Raw genomic sequence first — 22,325 nt, 5'->3', positions numbered from 1 at the left:
GAGACTTTCTGTTCAGAAAGACATCTGCCTCTTTGTTCTTTTGAAGAGGTTTTTCCAGGAACCGGTCACTCAGGTTGATCTTGCTGTCGCCATTGGAAATACTTGTACATAGTTTTATTTTATGCCTTTTGTCTTGTAATCTTGATTTATTTGAATGTTGTTTTTTTCCACATTCTGTTTAAAATGCTATTTGTAATTTTCAAAATAAACTGTTTAGAAATTTAAATGAAGTTGATGTATTGTTAGGTCAAATGGAAATAAAATACATTGGTGACAAAAACAATTTAGAAATTTATTAGAACAGCTTAAAACTTTAAGAAACTATCTGAACAAAATATTTATTTATTTCTTATATAGCACCTTATTTCAGTACCATTCTTTCTAAGATGGAAAACAGTCTGTCCATTCTCTGTACCCTCATGTCCTCCGTGATCAACTCCATCATCTCTGTCCCTCTTTCTTTTCTGACCCCTTCCTGCTGGCTCATTGTTTTCCTTCTCCATCTGGTTGCCCACCGCTCCGCTTGGCCCTGGAGTGTCCTCAGGGATGGAGGCAATTAGGACAGGAGGTGTTGTGGAAGACCTCTGACCCAACACCTCATCCATAAGGACAAACCAGGGCCAAGTAGCAGCAGTGGGCTTTTCACTGACTCCCTCTCCTGACCCTGGATACTTACAACCCTAAAGTTAAAAGGAAGAAGAAAAGAGTTAACTAAACAGATAAACCAATAAGACTTTGAGAAATATATTTTATTTGTGTGTGACATGAGAAGTTCTGAACAAACTTTATATTTCCTTTTCATATTTTCCCACTTTTTTTTGAGCCTGCAAGGGGGTGACCTTCCCCTGTTGGACCGTCTTCTCCAGAATTGTCCTAAACAAACAAAAGGAAAGAGGGAAAACCAAAGAAGTATGTTAATCACTGGATGGATATTTATGAAAGTTAGAAAGATAGAGTTTTGGAAACTGGACAGAAACTGACTGCAAAGAATGTTGTTATTGTACCTCCAAGCCACGGTGGCTGAGTTTTTAGCTCCAGTAAAAAGGTGGTGGTTCTCATCCCTGAGATTAATAAACTGGCCCGTCTGCTCCTTTGTCCCTAAACAACAAAAACAAAAAAAAAAAACCATCTTGCTTATTATCAGTGTAAAACAAGTCTTTTTATTTTATTTTACATTTGTCTTAATTTGCAGAACATATTAAAATATTTCTATGCAAATGCCTAAAACAAGCTCTTTCAAACTTTCACTTCTTTACTGAGATTTGCTTGCATTTGAAAGTGTGTTTCTCTTCAGCTGTACCTGGAATCACAAATTATAATGCTAGCTGAATTATAAATATACTTTTAAAAACACATATAGCATATTTCTTCATCAAAAATAAATATTTAAAAGCTTATTTATTCTCAATCACACTCTCCAGCAATACGGTAGGATTACATAAAATCGTCAATTTATTCAGGTTAACTTTAATATCACCTGTAATGTCAAATCGACTTACATGAACAAATTAACACAAACTGTTAGAAATCACTTGTGTTTAACGTTCACTGTGATGACTGGCAGCGGGTCTCAGTGCCGATAGTCGGGTCAGATCTCTACCGGGCTAGCTCGCCCCACCGCCGGTAGGACTGGCGAAGCAAACCGGCAGTTACTAAGGTGGGAGCGGAAAACTCCGAACACGTCGGAGCACGTTTGAAATTAAGCGATGTCTTGATAAATCAAGCAGATTTTTCACGTCTACACAGTTATATTCCCGCACTAAAAACATTGTAAAAGTTAATTTGTGTCAAAGAAAGTGTAATTTTTCACAGTTTACTCACAGCTTTTTCCACTGTGGTCCGCCATGGCTGCCCCTGTTTGACCAAACCGCTTCGACCCACAATGAATCATGGGAAAAGATGGACCGCGAAGGATACTCACAACACATCCTTCAAATCGGGCAAAAGAAGGACACATTTGTCGGCCGCATTTGACAGACCTTCCGCGCCGCGCTGTGACGTAATCAGCCCACAAGTACGGACTTGGAAGGATCCAGCCCCTGAATTGGGACACACCCTCGGCCTGCACATGGATCCTCCTCTTTCCTGTATATTGACCAATAGGAGAGGAGCTGGAGAGAAGAAGGCACCCCTCCTCATTTGCATAATAAATGAAAAAGAGAGACGATGAAATGTAAAAAGAAAAAACGCATGTTTAAGGAAAAGGAAAAACAAAATATATATATTATTGCTTTTATTTTTAATTTTGTCAGGATCAGTCCCCCATAAAAACAGCATGGTGGGTACCAATTGTAAACTCTTCAGCATGTCCCCCCTCGAGAAAGAATTGACTAGAGAAGATATACAATACAGAATAGGATTTAGTTAAATAAATAACTGATGCGGTGCTGCTGTGAGAACCAGGAATCTACAAGCTGAGTAAAACTGAAAGATAAACAGAATACATACAGAGGAATCCACAGGAAAAGGGTACAGGAAACAAAAAAAATTGTAAAAACCAGTAGCAGAACACAACTAAGTACAAGAATGAATTAAGACACCAAAGCTAACAAAAAAAGCTTAGAAAATGGGAAAACAGGAAGTAAAACTAAACATACACCTCAAGAAAATACAGGTTTTAAAAATAAACAAGAACTATGATCTGCAGAACTTAACCAAAACATAAAACATCCAAAGTAAACCGAAGTATCATTATCAAAATAAAAATCCAAAATGTATAATTTATTTTGGAAATTAGATATTTCATGTTTGTACAAGAGTGTACAAGAGCTGGTGAAATTTTTACATGAGTGTTTTCTAATGGAAGATGTTGGTTGTTAATGCTGACCAATTTAACCTAACAAGCCACAATTAAAAAAGAAGTAAGTAGGTTTTTATTTACTTATCAGATTGACTAGCTTTCATTTCAATAAAACATGAGCATTCGCTGTTTAGCAGCAGGCTACAGCTACCTTCTGATGCAATTTTCTAAGCACATATGAAACATCTGAAGTGTTTGAAAAGTATACATTATTAATTTGAACACATCATTGAAGTGCAAAGAATGATTTAGAAAATAGAAAGACAACAAACATTTGAATGTCTGTGTCACATTCATTGCTAACTCGAGCTCAAATACGGAAATAGTGCAGTGAAGCAATTCCAGCCAGCAAAACCTAAAATAAGTGGGTAGATTTTCACTAACAACACAGCTCAGTGGTGTACATGTTCTAGAAATAGTAAATGTCTCTACCATATTCTGCTAATCCCCAAAATTATTATTGGTAATAGAAAAGTGTTCAGCACACTGATGAGGGCTCATCTGGGGAACCAGGGATATATGTATCAAATATTGAGGTATTTCACAAAGCAATAATAATTACGAGACTTATTAAAAAAAAACATGAGAATGTCAAAAATACAGGTTTTAACAGTAAAAGGTTCAGTACGTCTTCACCGTGTCTATGAAACACCAAAACCATGTGTCATATTCGGGGGGTTTTTGTGGACCAAAGTGCAGAGACAGGCGAGGAGACGGCATGACGAGTAGAACGAAGATTTATTTATTAAGTTAAACTCCTGCTTACAGAAGGCAGGCAGGCAGGTGGTAACAGAGAGTTCAGGAGGCCAGGTCTGACAGAGTAACGAGAAAACAATTGAAGAAGTTGACGAAACAAATCAGCAAGGAACAAGGAAAACAGACCAACTAATATACAGAGGGAAATTAATGTGGAACAAAAGACAGGTAATCAATAGAACCAGGGACAGGTGTAACATGGCAAGCAGGGAGGCTGAAGGACAGTTGAAACTAATACAAAACTAAACCATGGAAGAAGGGACTAATTAACAAACTCAGAGAAACTGATCTAAGAAAACCACAACAAGCTAAGATATAAGAACCTGGCAAATAAGAATTAACAAAAGAAATCATAAAGGAAACCTTAACTAAAAAGTAAACAAACCCAAACAAACACTGACTGAAACTGACTGGGAAGGGAGCAGAGAAAGCGAAGACTAGAATAAATGCAAATCAAAACGTAAACAATAAGTGGAACTAAGTAAAGCAGCAAACAATAACTACAAGCTAACCTATAGAAGGAACTGAAACAATATAAACCAGCATGGGGAACTAAACTAGGGATAAGGCTGAGAAGAACTACAAACATAAAAGGGAAACGAACACTAAGTGAATAATAACTGAAGGGGAACAAATGACCAGAGGAAGAACAGGGCAAGGAAACTAATAAACTAGAAGAGTCTAGCAATAACAAATAACCTAACAATAAACAAGCACAGAAACACTAAGCAGGAAACTAAACTAGAACCCCCCAAAGAAGCAAAGGGTACTGTAATAATAATAATAATAATAATGATAGTAATAATAATAATAATCAGGAGAAAACCATTCTAAGTAATAAATAAATGAGAAAGCAACCACCAAAGGAACTATGGGCGACGGGAGAAAGAACTTACTAAAACTAGGAGGCAGGAGAGAGAACAAAACTATCAGGAAACAGAAGGAAATAAACAAACATGACTCAAAAACTCAAAGAAATAGAAACACATAACAGACGACTAAACAAATGCAAAACCACAACAAAGTCCAACATGGCAGATCCTAACACCACGTTCCACAACTTTACTGAGGTTGTGGCACGTCCATGATGCAACGGGTTGATGTCATGAAAAAACCCCATGGGAGCCATTTACGCTCAACAGCAACTGACCAGCAGTTAGGTAAAGCTATCCAGTTACTTGTTAACACAGATAGCACATCTCCCAGTTGCAATACAGAGTGACAACTAGAACTAGATGTGGTGAAGATGACTTCCTGAAGATCAAAACGAGCATCAGTATGGGTAACAAAAAGAACCTTTTGATTTAATATGTTGCTTTGGAATTTTTTGAAACTGCTTATCTACTGGGATTTTCATGTATACAAATATCTGTGGTTTACAGAGACTGCCACTTTTGTCAACTTAGAACAGGAGACTGAGGTTGCAATCACTATTTCACTAAGCTGGACAACAACAGTTTAGGGAAAATGTCAGACCTCATTAATCTCCATTTCAGCTGTAATATTTAGATTTTCAGGATTTTATCTAAACAACATAAAAGCATGGATAAATCCTGCCTTGTATCCATGCTTCATGCTGGCAATAGTGGTGTTGGCATACTTCGGTATCAGCCAAGTCTCATTTGTAACCACAACCTATCTGAGTGTTGTTGACCATGTCCCTCTCTTTATAACCACAGTGAATGCATCTTCTGATGGTTGTTTTCAACAGGGTAATGCACCATGTCATCAAGCTCAAATCATCTCAAGCTGGTCTCTTGAACATGACGATGAGTTCACTGTACTTCAATGGCCACCACGGTCACCAGATCTCAACCCAATAGAGCAAACGTGGAGATGTGATAGAATGGGAGGTTACCATCACGGATATGCAACAGACAAATCTGCAGCAACCCTAATGAATGTTTCCGTCACCTTTTTTAAGCTATGCCACAATATTAAATAAGAAGGTTCTAACACAGCACTCAAAAGGAACACCTAAGAAGGGCCTTATACTTCTGGATGTTTTTTCCTCCTGGTCTTTCTACCAGAAGCTTCATTGTAACTTTGAATTGCTGGATCAGTTACTGTTTTTCTTTGAGAAACATTCCACACATCAAAAGCACTGACAGACAGCAAAAATAAAGAAGTAGAAATTAAATTCCTCACAGAGATATTGTGCCGCTGCTAGTGCGGTGTGTGGCTTTTAGCTTGACAGATGGCTAACCGGTTCCCTCAGTAAACACTTAAAGAAACTGGTCTATCAGTTTTGCATGTTTAAAGTGAAAACTGTAGATCAAAAACAAAGAAGTTCAAAAAAAGTTCTCATTTTCTGAACAAACATTGCCAAATCCATGAACATATATGGTATTAGGATGTAGTTAAGATGTTCTGTTATTGTCTCCATGGGCAAAAATAGCTACAGTTAGAGATAACAAAAGATACTGACTGTTGTACTTTTAAAGGAATAACACAGCGATTGGTGCATAGTTCATAGTATTAACCTCAGTTGAAATAACAGAGAAAAAATATTTATTTCCCCTTTACCTTTTATTGCCTAAACAAGTATAATAATGACTCTCATCCAACCTACACACTCTCTGAAGACAAAGATCTTCTTAAGTTTAGAAAAAAGGAGAACAGAAAAGAGAAACTACAGCTCCACATCAACTCACTTTACATAACTCCGGTTTGCTGCTTGCTGCTTGCTGTTTGATTTGGATTTGTTTTATGCCAGCCCCTTTCTGAGTAATGTTGGATTCAGAGGTGCCTGGTGTCCAGCGTCTTTCCCCTCCAGCTAACAGATGTGTGGGCAAGGCGCAAACAAGCTCCTGATGCTTTGCTTGGTCCATAAATAACCTGTTTCTCTTAATCCATCAAGTTTGTGGATGTTGGAACCGGCTGCTCTGCAGCAGAGAGGGAGCACAGTGCCTGCAGATGCCTGCAGTGGCATGATGTATAAGCTTGTTCGATGCATAGGGGTCCGGCCTACTTCAGGGACCAGACATTATGCCAAGCTAGTGCTACACATCGATCATGCTTAAGGACTGTACAGCCTATTTCACTTGGCAGTGAGCCATAGCCACCCCGTGTGCACTTATTTCCATACATAAAACTATGGATGTGATTTATACATAAGGTCGAAGTGTTCGGAGGAGCAGTTAGAGCCTCAAAGGGATTTTTGTTTTGACAATGTGAAAAACTCAATCCTACCTTTAAATTGGCATCTACAGTGCCAGGAAGACATTTTTTGACCCTTACATATTTCCGCTGTCCTTGCTTCTTTGTCACTCCTAAATGTTTCTGATAAGGAGAAAACATTTAACATCTGAAAAGATGACCCTAATGAATATAAAAGCAGTTTTCAAATGATGATTTTATTTATAAAGGGAAATTAGCTAACCATGGTCAGTGGTCCTTGTTTAACAAAATAACTGGGGAAAATGGGAAAATGTTCTGTGGACTATACAGACAAAAGTAGAAGCTTTTCAAAAAAAGAACATCAAACCGACAATCAAGTGATGATAGTGATGGTCTGGGGTTTGCATTGCTGCTGTCGCGTTCTGAGGTTTAGATTGACCAAAGCGCAGACAAGAGCTGGGCAGCAGCATGTTTAAAGGAGTCTTCTTCTTTATTCAAAGAATAATCCAAAACGTAGCAAAAACACTGCAGGTACAAACACAAGACGAAAATCCAAAAACTTACAAAGTTTATTCTGCAGGAATATTGTAGACACCGTACTTAGGTGAGGGTAATGAACGGGAGGAACCAGTGAAGAACAAACAAAACCAGAAAGCTTATGAACAGAGGGAAGTGGAGTATGGACCAAAGTGAATGAGAGGTAGATAATCAGGGGAGATGAAATTCAGGTGTGGACCAGGCTATAGAGAATTGAGGGAATGTGAATAGTTGCTAAGGTGACCAAAACTAGAAAAGGGAACGAGAGAGGAACTAGACTTAGAAAACAAAACTATAAGTAAACACTGCATAACAAAAACTCAGGGAAACAGAACTAAGTGACTCTATGGACATAGATAGATAACTAAAGAAACATAGGAACCTAAAATAGTCATTAATGAAAGTAAACTGAGAACTAGAGGAAATAAACAATATAAATATTGTAAAATAAACAATAACTAAACCAACACTGACTGAGATAACTGGAAAAGAAACAGAGAACGAGAGAACTAGCATATGTGCAAACCAAAAGTAAACAATAACTAAAGCTACCCTATAAAGGAGGCTGGAACTATAGAAACTAAACCGAGGAACTAAACTAGAAAAGGGAACAAGTAGCTAACATAATAAAACACGAGATACTAAATGAGAAACTAAACAAGAGAATCCAGGGAAGACAAAGAATATAATAATAATAATAATAATAATAATAATAATAATAAAACCACACAAGGTATTAAGAAAGCAACCACCAAGAAACTAAGAATGAGAGGAGAGAAAACAACACACACTAGGAAGCAATAGAGAGAACTAAGTTATCAGGGATAAAAGGAAATAAACAAACATGACTACAAAACCCAAACTAGACAAAAGAGTAAACAAACACAGAACCAAAAAACAAAGTCCAAAATGTCGCACCCCGACAGCTGCTTCAGGACCTGGACAACTTGATGGAACTATATAGGAACTGTGCCAGAAAATGTTGAGGGAGAAAGTCTGGTAATACATTTGTGACCTTGAGTGTACATGGGTTATGCAGCATGGCAATGACCCAAAACACATCAGCAAGTCCACCTCTGTATGGCAAAAAACATATATAAGAAATACTAAACAAAGTTTTTATAGTAGCACAGTGAAAGGAACTAAGTCTAATTGAGATGCTTTGTCAAGGGTGCCTAAATTATTTAGGTTTAGGGAGTACTAACTTTTGTTCTCATATGACCACGTTTGTTTGGATAGATCACAAAAACTACTTTTTGCATTTACTCAGGTTATCTTTGGCTGATGGTGAAAATGTTTTGAAGATTTTAAACATTTAGAAAAGCAAAGACTAAGGTAATGTGTAAGGTGCCAAATACTTTTTAACAGCACTGTATGGGGTTTCCAGTATAAGGGTAACAGTTCTCTGAATTTAGTTTTTATTAAAGAAAAAGTACCACAGCAGCAATGAAAAACAGACCAAATTACAAGAAAGAAGGTCAAAAAAACAAAATCTACCCTGAGAGACAAATTATTCAGGTCTTACCTTGAACGAGGTGGCTGACCATTTTCATTTATTTTTCTGTGTGTTTGAGATTAGTTCAAAAGTACCAGCCAAATCTAATGAAACTTGGTGCAGTACTGGAGCAGAGCCAAAAGAAAAACCAATTAGATTTTGGCAGATCTGGTCCTACACAAACTGCAGAGTAGGGTATCGGTCTTGGCATATAATGTGTGCCTTTCTAGTTAGCAAAATAGAGTTTAATTCAGTAAATTAGCCCCAGTAACCTTTGGGTTTATGCTTATTGGTACATGCTAAGATTGCTAAACTTGTGGAAGCATATTACGGTGGTCTATATTGTGGATAATTTGACCTCTGTATTATTGATTTTTTTTTTCTTTCTTTTTGATTAGGAAATGGTGAGCTCCTGGAAACACTGCCTCCAACCTATACAGTTTTATTTTTTAAAGTAGTTGATAAGCAACCAAAAATTAATTAGTAAATAAAAATGTAAAAGTATATTTTTTAAGTATATGTAATTTCTAGAGCTTCATTGTAAAGAAAATGTTGCTGCATTTGTTAAACAAATTAATACAAACACCAGTATTTTACCAAAACAATCATCTTGTAACCTGTTAACTTGCTATAAAATTATTTTACATAGACAGAGAGGAACACACATTTCAGACAGGGAAATACCAGAGAGAGAGATAAGGGGAAGACATGCAGAGAATGTCCTGGGTTCAGGAATTGTACCCTGGACAGCTGCATCAAAGTTGACCTTTTCCAGGTGTGGGTCTTACTCTGCCAGGGTATCCCATGGTCACCAATCTTGCTTGCAATGAACAGGATCTCAAGGCATGGTCATGGAGAGTGTCTGGTTTGAGAACCTCAGGGTCTAGTGTTTGACTTTTATAGATCATGTGATTCTGTGGGCAGCTTTAGGCCAGCGGAGAATAGAGCAGTTCACAATGAATTATGAAGCAGCCTGGATGCGAGTCAGTTTCTTTAAGTCTGAGGCCATGGTTCTCAACTTGATAAAGGTGTACTGCCCCCTTAGGGTCGAGGATCTGGCTCTGCTTCAAGTGGAGCAGTTGACACATAGTGGTGTCTTGTTCACCAATGATTGTATATTGATACGAATAGATGGATTGGGGTCTGGTCTGCAGAAATGTCAGGGTTGCTGTCATGGTGAAGAAAAGCTGAGGCCATATGAAAAGCTCCTGATCTATTGGTCTGTGCAAATTCTAGCCAGCACCCATGCTCAATATGGATCATGACCAAGAAGGCAAAATCAAAGACTGGATGCCCCCTGGGCCAGTCCCTTTGGAGGTTTTCTGGGAAATATTCCACTTAGAGAAGACCCCAATGCAGAGACACAACCCTCTGGAGAGACCGTATTTTTTTTTTCTGGCATTCAAATGCTTTGTAATCTTCCAGAATGAGCTGGGGAGATGAATGTTTGGGTTTCCCCCATAGAAAGATTATGCTCATGACTTGATAGGCGGTAGACAATAAATAGGTAAAAGATGCAGTAAAAAAAACCACTGTAAAATAGACAAATCAATTATAAACTGGCTTTATGGCAACATAGTCAATGTTTTTGGAATGGCCATCATAGATTCCTGATCTCAGTCCCAGAGAAAATGTATTGGCAGAGCTGAAGGGTGAGTGTGTGTGAACAAGGTGACCTACAAGCTGACTGGATTACACCAGTTCTGTAGGAATCTTCTGGAAGGACCAAACCAAAAGGTTTACCCAAGTCATACAGTTAAAAAGGCAATACCACCAAATATGAAGGAAATTTATGTAAACTTCTGAATGTAAAACAAAAACTCATACCCAGAAATAGTACACACGATGTATTTTATGTCTTTTGGTTAGTTTTACGACTTTACATTAGAGCTCAGTTTAAAAGCTGTGTTTTAATTGATTAATATTAAACAATTTAAACTAACTTTATACACGGCTAAGCTGCCATTGGAAAACTTCTTTGAAAAGTAACTTTCCACTACCAAAGGAAGACTGGCTGCTGCTTTGAGTGTTGCATAATTCTTATAACTCCAAGTAATTTCAGATCCAATTTAATCCAGTAGTTTATTCCTGTTGCATTGCATAAACCGTGGGGGTTCACAAGCCGTATACCTGATTTATAAGGTCTTTATTAGCTCCTGATTTAAAGGTTTAGCTTTCATAGCATGATAAAAACCATAAATATCAAAGAAATCAGGATTTCTCATTTATAGACCCTCATAAATAATTCATAACTTTTTCACATATGTCATGTTCGACTCACAAACTTAATTGTATTAATTTGGGATTTTATATAAAAGACAAACACGAAAGAGTGTTTAATTCTGAAATGGGGACAAACGTTTCATTGTTGACCATCTGGTGATTGTGGAGGCTATTGGAGTGCAAGTGAATTAATTTGCATATTCAAGAAAATCAGTTGAATGATTATTTGAGCGTATTTGAGCTTTGTGACATGGTGCTGCTGCATCCTGCTGAAAGTAATCATCAAAAGGGATTGACATGGTCAGCAACAATATTCAGGTAGTCTGTGGTGTTTTAACAATTCTCATTTGGTATTGGAAGGGCTAAAAGTGTGCCAAGAAATTATCCACCACACCATTATACCAACACAATCAGCCTGGACTGTTGATACAGCAGATTGCATCGAGTCAGTGACTGATACAAATCACTGACTTGATGCAATCTGCTGGGTTTCCTTAGATAGAAGGAAAGGATTAATTGGAATGTATGTACCTGACTTGAAATCTGTATGATTCGATTGAATTTCCTTGAGACGACATGTGTTGTGAATTGGCGCTATATAAATAAAACTGAATTGATACAAGCAAGGATGGATCAACTGTTTTATGCTGTTTGCACCAAATTCTGCCCCTAAAATCTGAATGTTGCAGCTGAAATCAACTTGTTGGACCATGCAATGATTATGAGTTTTATCTGACAGAAGTGGCACCTGTTGTGAGCTTCTGCTGCTGTAGCTTTTCAGGCAGAAGGCTGCAGCAAAACTCTGGTACAAATGGTGTTGCTGAATCACATTAATATCTATGAACATAATGTCATCAGAAAGTGGTAAAAACGTTCTTACCTGGTTATATTCTTCAGAGCTTAAAACCAGTCAGTCAGTCATTTTCTACCGTTTATTCCATAGTGGGTCGGTGGGGAGCTGGTGCCTATCTCCAGCAGTCTATGGGCGAGAGGCGGGGTACACCCTGGACAGGAGCTTAAAACCATCTTCAACTAAATATGACACACTTCACTTACAGAGAAAAAAACAGACCTGTTTTCTTCTAAAAAGAACCCTCCACAGTCGTTTCACACTCTGAGCAGGAGTGTTATTTTCTAGTTTCTAATTATATTCTTTTATCAGGTCACAGCATGATTGGTTTTGGGTGATAAAGCAGGAGTCACCCAAAGAAAGAAGAAAAAAAAGGAAAACAAGCAATCCTAATGTTGAGAATTAGGAGAAAGCTACTTTTTTGTTATCTCACGTGGGAGCCAAAGCGAGACTTTAAAAATGTTCCTCTCCTAAAAGGTGACAAGTTACGACACGGCAATCAGCACCTTGTCTTTTCAGGAGCTTGCAAGCATTTTCATTAAACTCTGCACATGTTGTGTGGTTGGCAAGTATTTTCCTCTCAAATCCATGAGGAACTTTGTTAAAAACTGGGATTGGTAGTTTTTAGAAACTTAACTGTGAAGTTTGCAACCTTTCATGAAAATCTCTTTGCCGATAAAGCTGCTGAATGATCAAGACTTCTAGGTTTCAGAAGTGTGTCGTTGTATCAGCAACCCCTCTCAAGGGGGTAAATTTCTGTACGAGTGCTCTTTTTACGGTAATTCACGGAGGACTAGGTAGGCAAATGGGAGCAAGGGTATATAATTAAAGTGAAAGTTTTTCCCTTAGACATCACTTTGGGCCTTGTTTGCATTGCCAATAAGTTGAGCTGCATTGCAAGACTATAACCTTGTGGGGTATGTCTCTGTTTTCACTGCAAGTATTGGTCTTTTTGGTACTTTTTGATACTTGACTCCTGTTGTCCTCATTTTCTGTATACACCCTGGGTCCTCCGGGTCAAATGACCCGTCTTCACTAAACCCCCAATATAAGCAGCTTAATTGAATTTTAAAGACCAAATTTCATCTTGCATATTGTCATTCAGCTCAAAATGTGTGAATACTTGAGTTTTCCCTCTTCACTTGAATTTCTATAGCTTAAGAAAAGAAAGAAAATATGCAAAAAGGAGTTTTAAATACATTTTTATTCATCCCAATGACTCAGTTTCATTTTTTTTCTCCAGTGAACAATTTAAGACAATGTACAATAAACAAAATATGACCTTTCCTAGCTGCTCCAGGAACAACCTCCTCTTGTTCTGCTTATGCAACATCCAGGTTGGGTTGATCTCTCTCCAAATCACAAAAGCATTGTAGGAGGAAACATCAATGATGTTGTGGAAGATGACCAGGGGCCAGCGGGCAGTCCTTCTTCAGCAGCTATATGTTCCAATCAGCTTATCCAGGTTGTCCACACCTCCTTTGTTGCGGTTGTAGTCTAGGATGATGATTGGCTTCCTGTCCTCACGATCGCTAATGTCACCGTCTGTGTGCAGTGTGCTCAGAAGAACTACATTCTTGTTTTTCTTTGGGAGGTAGAAAACTAGAGTGGTGTTGGGCGTGAAGGTAAACTTTGAGGAGAAGACCTCTCTCTCCTTTGACGCAAGCAGTGCAGGTGGTAGCTCAGGCTTATTCTTTCGAACTGTACCAACCATGGTGATCTTCCTCTTCAGGAGCTGCTGTCCGAGTTCATAAGAGGTGGAGAAATTGTCACATGTCACATTGTGACCCCTCAGTCCCTCTGTCACATCAAGCACAACTCGCATCCCCTGGTTCTTCTCTGGGCATCCACTGGTCAGCTTCCCAGTATAGACTTGCATTTTCCAAGCATAGCTTGATTTGGCATCGCAAGCCACCCATGACTTGATCCCATATTTTGCTGGCTTGCTGGGCATATGCTGCCGGAAAGGACAACAACCTTTGGACAAAAGACATTAGCATCATTGATTAGTATCAGTCACAGAAAACAGTCAAAGTAATCAATAGTGAAAATCACTTTTATTACAAATATGAAAACAGATTACCTCTAAATGGGACCAGTTGCTCATTCACTGTTACGTCAGGCCCTGGATTGTAGGGGTAGGGCAGCTGCTCCACCCACTTGTCCCATACCTCTCTTATGGCTGCAAGTTTGTCTGTCACACGTCTTGCTGGTCTTGACTCACGGTCATCAAATCGTAGGTGTGAAAGACTTTGAGTGGCATTGTGGCTCGGAAAATTGGCCTTCCACTCTCAGCATCCCATAGACTAGCTGCAGCCTCACCTCGGGACCTGTATACACTTGCTAAGATTAGCAGCCCTAAGTAGGCCTGTAGGTCAATCTCATCCATCTTTTTCCAGCTTTTTCCAGCTGTCTCCATATTTGTCATCCCCAGGATTATTTTTTCTATTGCTGGTGTGATAAACAGGTAGAATGTAGAGAGAATATCATGGGCATGAGAAACGGCATACCTTGTGGGTCCTGGGGTCATCTTTATGATGTTTTGTTCTGCATGCCTGCCGTATGCTGCTGAGGACCATATTATTTTGCCATTTTTTGAAAGGAAAGTCTCTCTTTCAGCTTCAGGGTTTTCTTCTTCTTCTGAAGATGATTCATCATGCTCTGGGTTGTATTCCTCCCCATCTTCTTCTTCGGATACATCCTGCACTTCCTCTTCTGAATCAGAGTTGTCTTGCTGGACATATGAGAAAATCAGCTCTACAGCATCTTCAGCAGTATAACGCACAGTCATGGCTTCAGCACAGACAGAATTCGGGGTCCTGTTATCTGAAGCACCTTTATAACCTCTGGAAATAAACATGTGGTCTTCTGAAGCCTGCGAGAACACCACCTGATTTTCCTTGTTTACTTCTGCTACTGATTGATCTCAGACACAACTAAAACATTGTAACATTCTGTTGTTTGTAAATAACTCTGTGACATTGATTTCAACTCTATTTGTCTCACGGGTCATTTTGACCCAAGACCACCTTTGTACCTTTTTTGTACACCTTTTATGGAAATGGGAATAAAAGCAACATTTCACTTTTTCTATTGTTGGGGCCAATCTAGGAAAAGTCATACAATTTCAAGTAAAAAAAAAGCATTTAATGAATTTTCGGGGGGTTTTAACACAGGAGGGTTAAGAAAACAAAACATCTTATGAGTAAAGACTGCAACACATCCCAAAATCCCCGAAAATGGATGACTGCCTTATTCATTTATTATTCATTTGTACACAAGAAAAACAATTATACTTAATTGTATGGAAGAGAAAGAAGCATAAAAATATTCTTTCAATTTAGCACCAGTGAGTTGTTACCTTGTAGAACCAGCACCTTGCTGCTATTACAGCTTTTAGTCTTTGGGTTATGTCTCTTCTAGCCTTTTACCCATTCTTCTTTACAAAACACCCCATGCTAAGTCACACTGGATGGAGAAGATCTGTTAACACCATGTTTCATGTCTTGCCACAGACTTTCAACTAGATTATGTTGGGACTTTAAATGAACCATTCTAACACATTTATATGTTTTGATCTAAACCAAACCATGTAGTTCTGGTTGAATGTTTAGAATTGTTGTCCTGCTGAAAGCTGAAACTCCACCAAAGTCTAAAGTCTTTTCCAGCTTCTAACAGTTTTTTTGTCCAGGATTGCCTCATATTTAGTTCCTTCTATCTTCCCATCAATTATGACCACCTTTCCTGTATTTTCTGAACACTCCCTTATCAATTTGAGTTACATTTCAGCCCTTTATTGCAACAGTAGTCTTTACAGGTTTTAAATGTTATTGATTGTGTCTTTCTAATTGTTCACATTGGGATCTTTGTTTCTTTTCTACTAATTGGACTTTTAATGGCTTTGTTTACTCATTTAGGTGATTTCTGAAGGCAGCCTATGACGCTGAATTTTGTACAAGGGTATCAGAGTAAAGGGGGTTGAATCCATACGCACGCCACAACTTTCAGATTTTTATTTCTGAAATATTTTTAAGAAGCATGTATAATTTTCTTTCTGCTCCACAGTTATTTGCTATTTATTGTTGTTTCATCACATAAAATCCCAATATAATAAAATAAAATTTGTGGTTATGGTGTGACAAAGTTTGAAAAAATTAACTGGGTATGAATACTTAAACCACTGTATGTCACATGCAGGATAATCCTCAACCAGAACTAGACAAAGTAAATTGGCTCTGTGAAACCTGCAGAAACTCTGGAACGGTCATAATATTTGTTTTTGGATGCCCAAAAGGAACTCCAGATGCTCAGTCTGAAAACAGAATGTAACACAAACATTTGCTGTTGTTTTTTTCAGCTCCCAGATAGTTGTAAATGACTTTGCAATGCCAAAGAACATTGTTAGGAAGCTGATGGATGCCAACTGTTTTTGAAAATTGGCTTGAAAATTACTTAGACAAACATCTGAAGCTGTCTATAACAAGTCTCTCTGTATATCAAAGATACACCAAGTAAGTGTAATGAGAACAAAATGGAAATTAAAATGCAATCTCTTGACTCCTGTTATTCACAGGTTTGTTAGGTACCACGCTGCAATCCAGTTGGTGTTGTTTCACCTTGTTATCCAGCCTTCAGTTTCAAAATCTAGCAGAGTGTGGAGAGATGCAGACAAATAAACAGGCTTTCTACAGTGAGTGAAATTAAAACGGTTTGCATTTTCACATACTGCATATGGTCTGACGGAGTGTTCTACTTGGTTTCCCTAAAACATTCTCATGATGTTATTTAACCACTAAAATACACAGATTTTCAGATGAAATTAAAGTTTTGGCAATGACACAAACGTGTTTTGCAGGTTTTTGAAGGGAAAATACACCACGCATACCAATTTATTGCAAATCATTCTACTCCAAAAACAAAAGTAGCCCCAGAAACCGCAATGAATGTAGGTTTTTAAAATTCAAATCAAAGAACAAAAACATTTATTCAATATGTTCAGTACAGAGCTGTGAAACAGAATTTGTACCGAATTCATTTTATTTATTATTAGAACTAAGCAATCTGAAATAATCTGGCCCAATTCAAAAAACAATCACCCCTTGAGTATTTAATGAGTGAACTGTGATTAAGCATATTGTTTCAAAAACCTGAGTTCATTTTTACTTCCCACAGCTGGACTGATTACTGCCACACCTGTAGAATCCTGAAATCACTTAAACAGAACCTGTCTAACAACATGAAGAAGGTTCTAAGATCTCAAAAAGCAGTTTTTGCTGTTATTGATGAACCCGTGAATCCTTATCTCTACCAGAAAATCCTTAGTGGAAATGTCCGAACATCTCTGCAGATCTAAGCCTAATAAAATCACCACTTGAAAACAGCATTTAGTATTTACTGAGGTGATCTCAGTTTGACATAAAAATTTGATTGTCTGGATCATTTAAGTGTGACAATAAAAGCAAAAGCCGAAGAAATCTGTGAGGAGAAAAATCCATTTAGTTGCACAATTCATAAGAATGTACAATGTCTACCCCTCCAGGATCTCACAATGCTTTGTGTACCATTTGCTTGCTTTATGCATACTATTTTAGACATTTAAACGAATCTCTCAGCACCTTTATTTTACCTTCATATTTGAATAGTTTGCAGGAGTAAACAAAAGTTGTCATCCTACATATGCAGTATTACTAATATTGAAATACAACAAGCAAGCTATTAGTTATTTTTGTAGCTCTTAAGAAATTATAGTAATTTTCTCACACTGTTACTGTTTTAGAAATACATTCCATAAAATCCAAACTGAACAACCTCAGAGCTTCATGAATCAAAACAGGCTTCTGGTTTAATAAATATTAATGGTTAATTCTGTAGTTTTAGAGTCAGTTCTGCTTTAGTTCGCTCTAATGTCTACTTTTCAGAAAACAATACCACACATTCTTCAGGTATTGTAAGAAAGCTTGAAATAAATGCATGTTTTGTTTTACTTTTTCCACTTAGACTCGAAGAACATATTTCAAGCGATTTATCAGAACATCAAAAATACAGCAAAAGTTCAAGAAAAGCATAAAGAGTAGTCTAAATGCCCAAGGACAGGTTATCGTTTCCATGCTGCCTAGAAGATTGATATCTGTAAATTCCTGGATGTGTTTACCACTCTATCATCATGGGAGCTCGTTTACACAAACAAATCTGAAAACAGCATCTGAGAATATACTAATGGCTCATCCTTGCAAGACCCACACGGGTCAAATCGATGGGATGCTTTGGCTTTGAACAACCTTCTAATGTATTGCCAAGGGTTTTCCCATGTCGCCCAATTTACAAGTTGGGAGATTTGTATATGCCAATAATGCCAAGCTAAAACTTTAGATTTTTTTTTTCTCTTTTTAGCTCTTACTCATCCTAAAATTGGCTTTAATAGAACATGACTGACTCTAAATGCAGCTTTTAAGCATGAGCTTCTGTTTGATGCAAATGTTTGCTAATCTGTCATGGGTGTGTAATTGGCTTAAGTATGAACACATTCTCTGTATTTGTGGTAAAATGTGAAAAAGCGGGATTGAAAACCACCAGCATCTTTTCCGCCTCTATTCTCCTCTCATTTGAACCCGTTGAGACAGACGGCCGCCCACCAAGAGCCTGATTCTGGAACACGACTGGAGTTCAAATCTGTCATCAAGTGTTTGCTCAAGGGGAAATTCTTTGGTTTCTTTCTTTATGCCCCAGTCAAGCTTTTTAACAGGCATTATTTAGTACAGAATGTAAATATGAACAGTAAATGTAACGAAGCTACGGTCCTCATGTGTTGCTAAAAATACAAATGTTACAGTTTTTAATGTTAACGTTCACACTGTAGAAATTACTTTATTTTACTTTAGTTACTTATTAATTACTTTAGTTATTCATATTGAACAAAAACGTAACCAAGGTTTTGCAGTGGTAAATGAAAATCTAAGATAAAATGAGGTACAATACATGTGAATATTTTTGGGGGGCTCAGAGCTGTTCCATTCTTTACAAATATCTATAATAATGACACTTCTTGCTAGAAACTCTAATTTTCTTTTATACTTTAAATCGTTGGAAAAAGCCTCACGACATTTATCTTCAGAGGCTTGCCTCTTTTGATATTCCAAGGTTTTTATTCTAATGGTCTTGTACCAATCTAAATAAAATAAACAACAGCTTTACTTTGTATTGGCATCGTCTATTGGTTCAAATGTAAAACAAAATCATAGAAAATCCTGTGTTTTTATTAAATGATGAAAATAGTTTTTTGTATATCAATTTGTGTTTTAATGAAGTTTAGTGCAGGTTTTATTAGGTTTAATATTTTAGATTTTGAAACTCTTTAAATCTTTGCTCAGTGAAAAATCGCAAATCATATACCAACTACATCATTAGCCACCCTTCAATCCATGAATGAATAGATGGATTGATGGATGCTCACACTGCACAGCACAGACACAATATGGAACAATTATAAGTGAAGGTTATGTTTTGCAGTAACTGTCTCAATGTCATGATTTGAGGGTGTTTGGGTTTTGTCCGGGTACTTGTTATTCTTGTTTTCAGTTTACGTTTTGGATCTTGTTTCTGTTTATTATTTTCCTGGCTGTGCTCTAGTTTATTGTGTTCTAGTTCATGTTCTGTACGTTATGTTTTCCTGATAAGTTTGTATCCTTGAATTTCTGTTTCGTCACTCTCAATTCATGTCTTGTCCTTTGCTCATGCCAAGCCTGTCTTGCCAGCCTGTCCATGTTTGTTTTTTGCTACCATCTTCTGAAGTAAGTTTATTTATTAAACCTGTTTACTCACCACCAATGCTTCCTGCTCGTCTGCATTCCAGGGTCCTCCGCTACAGCAACCCTGACAGTCAATACCCTTCTCATGCGATCATAACGGTGATATGTTTGGTAAAGAGCAAAGAGAGTTATCTACAGCAGGTAAGATGGTTACCTCTGTCTGTGGGAATGGAGGATTTCTTAAGTTAAATAGATAAATTTGCGATTACTTTTTGCAAATTTGGTAAATTCGTAATGCAGACATGGATACACTAGGAGCTTGGTTTTGACAAGTGTTGCTTTAAAACATCGATTTTTAATAGATGAAATGCTAATAGCGTTCGAGTAGCGCAATACAAAATTTGCTTTTTTTTTTCCAATGCAAACTTTGTTTTGCATGGCCGGTTTGGTGGCTATAAGAAACAAGTCGGTTGGAAATTACAGGGCTACTAATAATCAACAGGTCTGTTTGCTTCTGATTCTGCACTAATTTGCACTCCTGAGAGACTCCTTTGGTCATTACCTAAATGAGCTGATTCCACCTGTGATTGTAGTTAGACCCAAATCTGGAACTGATTTCGCAGTATTTGACACTTCCAAAAGCGCTAGTACTACAAGCAGGTGTTAAATTGCCTGTAAAGTAAATCTGTCCCCAACAACTGACCAAATAGGTTGTAGATTTGAAATTATTAACATTGTCTGTGGGAATGGATGATTTCTTAAGTTAAATAGATAAATTTGCGTTTATTTTTTGCAAAATTGGTAAATTCGTAATGCAGACATGGATACACTAGGAGCTTGCTTTTTAAAAATATTGCCAAAAATTGTTTTCTCACTTAGAGGCTACCTCTCACACAGTTTGCTCAGGCAGAATTTCCTCTTTAATTGTGTAAATATTGTGCTTGATTTTGATTTGTTTCTTGGCAGTTCTGTATAAGTTTAAATTGACTAAATCATCCATTTTAAATTATTCAGTGTGTCTCAATTTGGGATTAGCTGCAGACGTATGTTGTTGACCTGAATTGTTAGTCAATCAGTCCTTTTCTACCGCTTATTCCATAGTGGGTCATGGTGCCTATCTCCAGCAGTCTATGGGCGAGAGGCAGGGTACACCCTGGACAGGTCACCAGTCCATTGCAGGTCAACACACAAACAACCATGCACACACTCATTCATACACCTAAGGGCAATTTTAGATTGACCAATTAACCTAACAGGCATGTCTTTGGACTGTGGGAGGAAGCCGGAGTACCCAGCATGCACTGGGAGAACATGCAGACTCCATGCAGAAAGACCCCTGGCCAGAAATCAAACCCAGGACCTTCTTGCTGCAAGGCAACAGTGCTACCAACTGTGCCACCGTGCAGCCCTGACCTGAATTGGTGTTGTTAATATTACCAATTTTACCGTTGCCTATAGATTTGTTTATATGCACCAGAACCAGTCAACAGGCTGATTATATCCATCCATCAATGTTAAGGGGGACAGGAAGCCGGGTCAGAGTTGACGTAAACATAGATGGAAAATTCAGGGCAATCCTGGACGACAACCTGTTACTTTCAGGATCTGTCTTTGTCTTAGTTTGAGTTTTGGTTCATTTATTCCGGGTATGGTTCTATTTACCTTTAGTTCTGTGTTTTGACTTGTTAATTGGTTTCAAAAGACCTGATACTGGGGTGAAGGACCGGGGTGCCTCCAGCAGGACAATGACTGAAGTATACAACCAGCGGCAAATGTCCAGGGCTAAATCCAATTAAGAATTTGAATTACACTGTTACACCCTCTTAAATGACAAATATGTTGTCTGGCACAAAGTGTAAAACAAAAAAACACTGAATAGTTTATGTCAGTAGAAAACAAGTATTTACTTTACAATTAAGGCAAACTAAGTACATAACAAATGCAAAACAAAAAACATACTCAGGGAATATTTAAACTTCAGGGTCTCTGAGGCCAAAACAACAAACAAAACACCCCTTTCTAACTATGAAATAAAATATAGCTTTATCAACACGACAACAAGAAAAGGTGCAATGGCTGACCTACCTGTCTAACCACAAAACTGGCAGAGAACCCCTACCAGCTTTTACTTTGAAAAAATACACTCGCCTTTTAGATGTACACATTTACTCACATTCAAATCACACCATTAAGCACAAGGTTACAACTGTTACAAGATCACTGCAAATCAAGGCCCTGGGAGAAAGGGGCGTGACACTTTGAGATTGCACTCCTTATGCAGCGGCTTCTGAACTGCAACACATCTCAGCTGTGGCAGTTAGGCAGACCTGAAAGAGTGTGTTTTACAGGTCAATGACTCTAACATACACAGAAAAAGGTTTCTTCCCAGGACATATGCATCTAAACACCCTAAATGTAAGATTTTTTTCTTCTAAACATGAAGTAGTGATTAAGGCATTTATATCATTACCACATCAGCAATTTCCCAACTCAGGTAGAACCTGGCAAGAAAAACTTTACTCTCGAATTAAATATTCATAAATGACAGAAATTCAACTTAGGAATTAATTTGCTGTACGTCATACTGAGTATGTATTGAAACTGTCAAGGTTTTAAGTGATTTTTTTTTCAGTTTGTATGTGTAGAAAGAGTGATGGAGCACACATGTAGTACTTGAGGGTCTCTCAACAGCATCTTTCGCCTCTCGCTGTCACTCATTTCCTTTGCTTTAGGAGTTTCTCTTCCCTCGCGGACTCTAGAGAAGCTAAAAGAACCTGTGGTTTGTGTGCACTTCATATC

General features: G+C 37.8%; 1 pseudogene; it reads right to left on the bottom strand.

Annotated features, from left to right (window-relative positions):
* The window catches only part of LOC124880325, a 99,019-nt pseudogene that overhangs the window by 17,433 nt on the left and 59,261 nt on the right, over nucleotides 1-22,325 (bottom strand).

Source organism: Girardinichthys multiradiatus, chromosome 14 (genome assembly GCF_021462225.1).
Source record: "Girardinichthys multiradiatus isolate DD_20200921_A chromosome 14, DD_fGirMul_XY1, whole genome shotgun sequence".
NCBI lineage: Eukaryota > Metazoa > Chordata > Actinopteri > Cyprinodontiformes > Goodeidae > Girardinichthys > Girardinichthys multiradiatus.
This window is presented reverse-complemented; position numbering and strand designations above follow the sequence as displayed.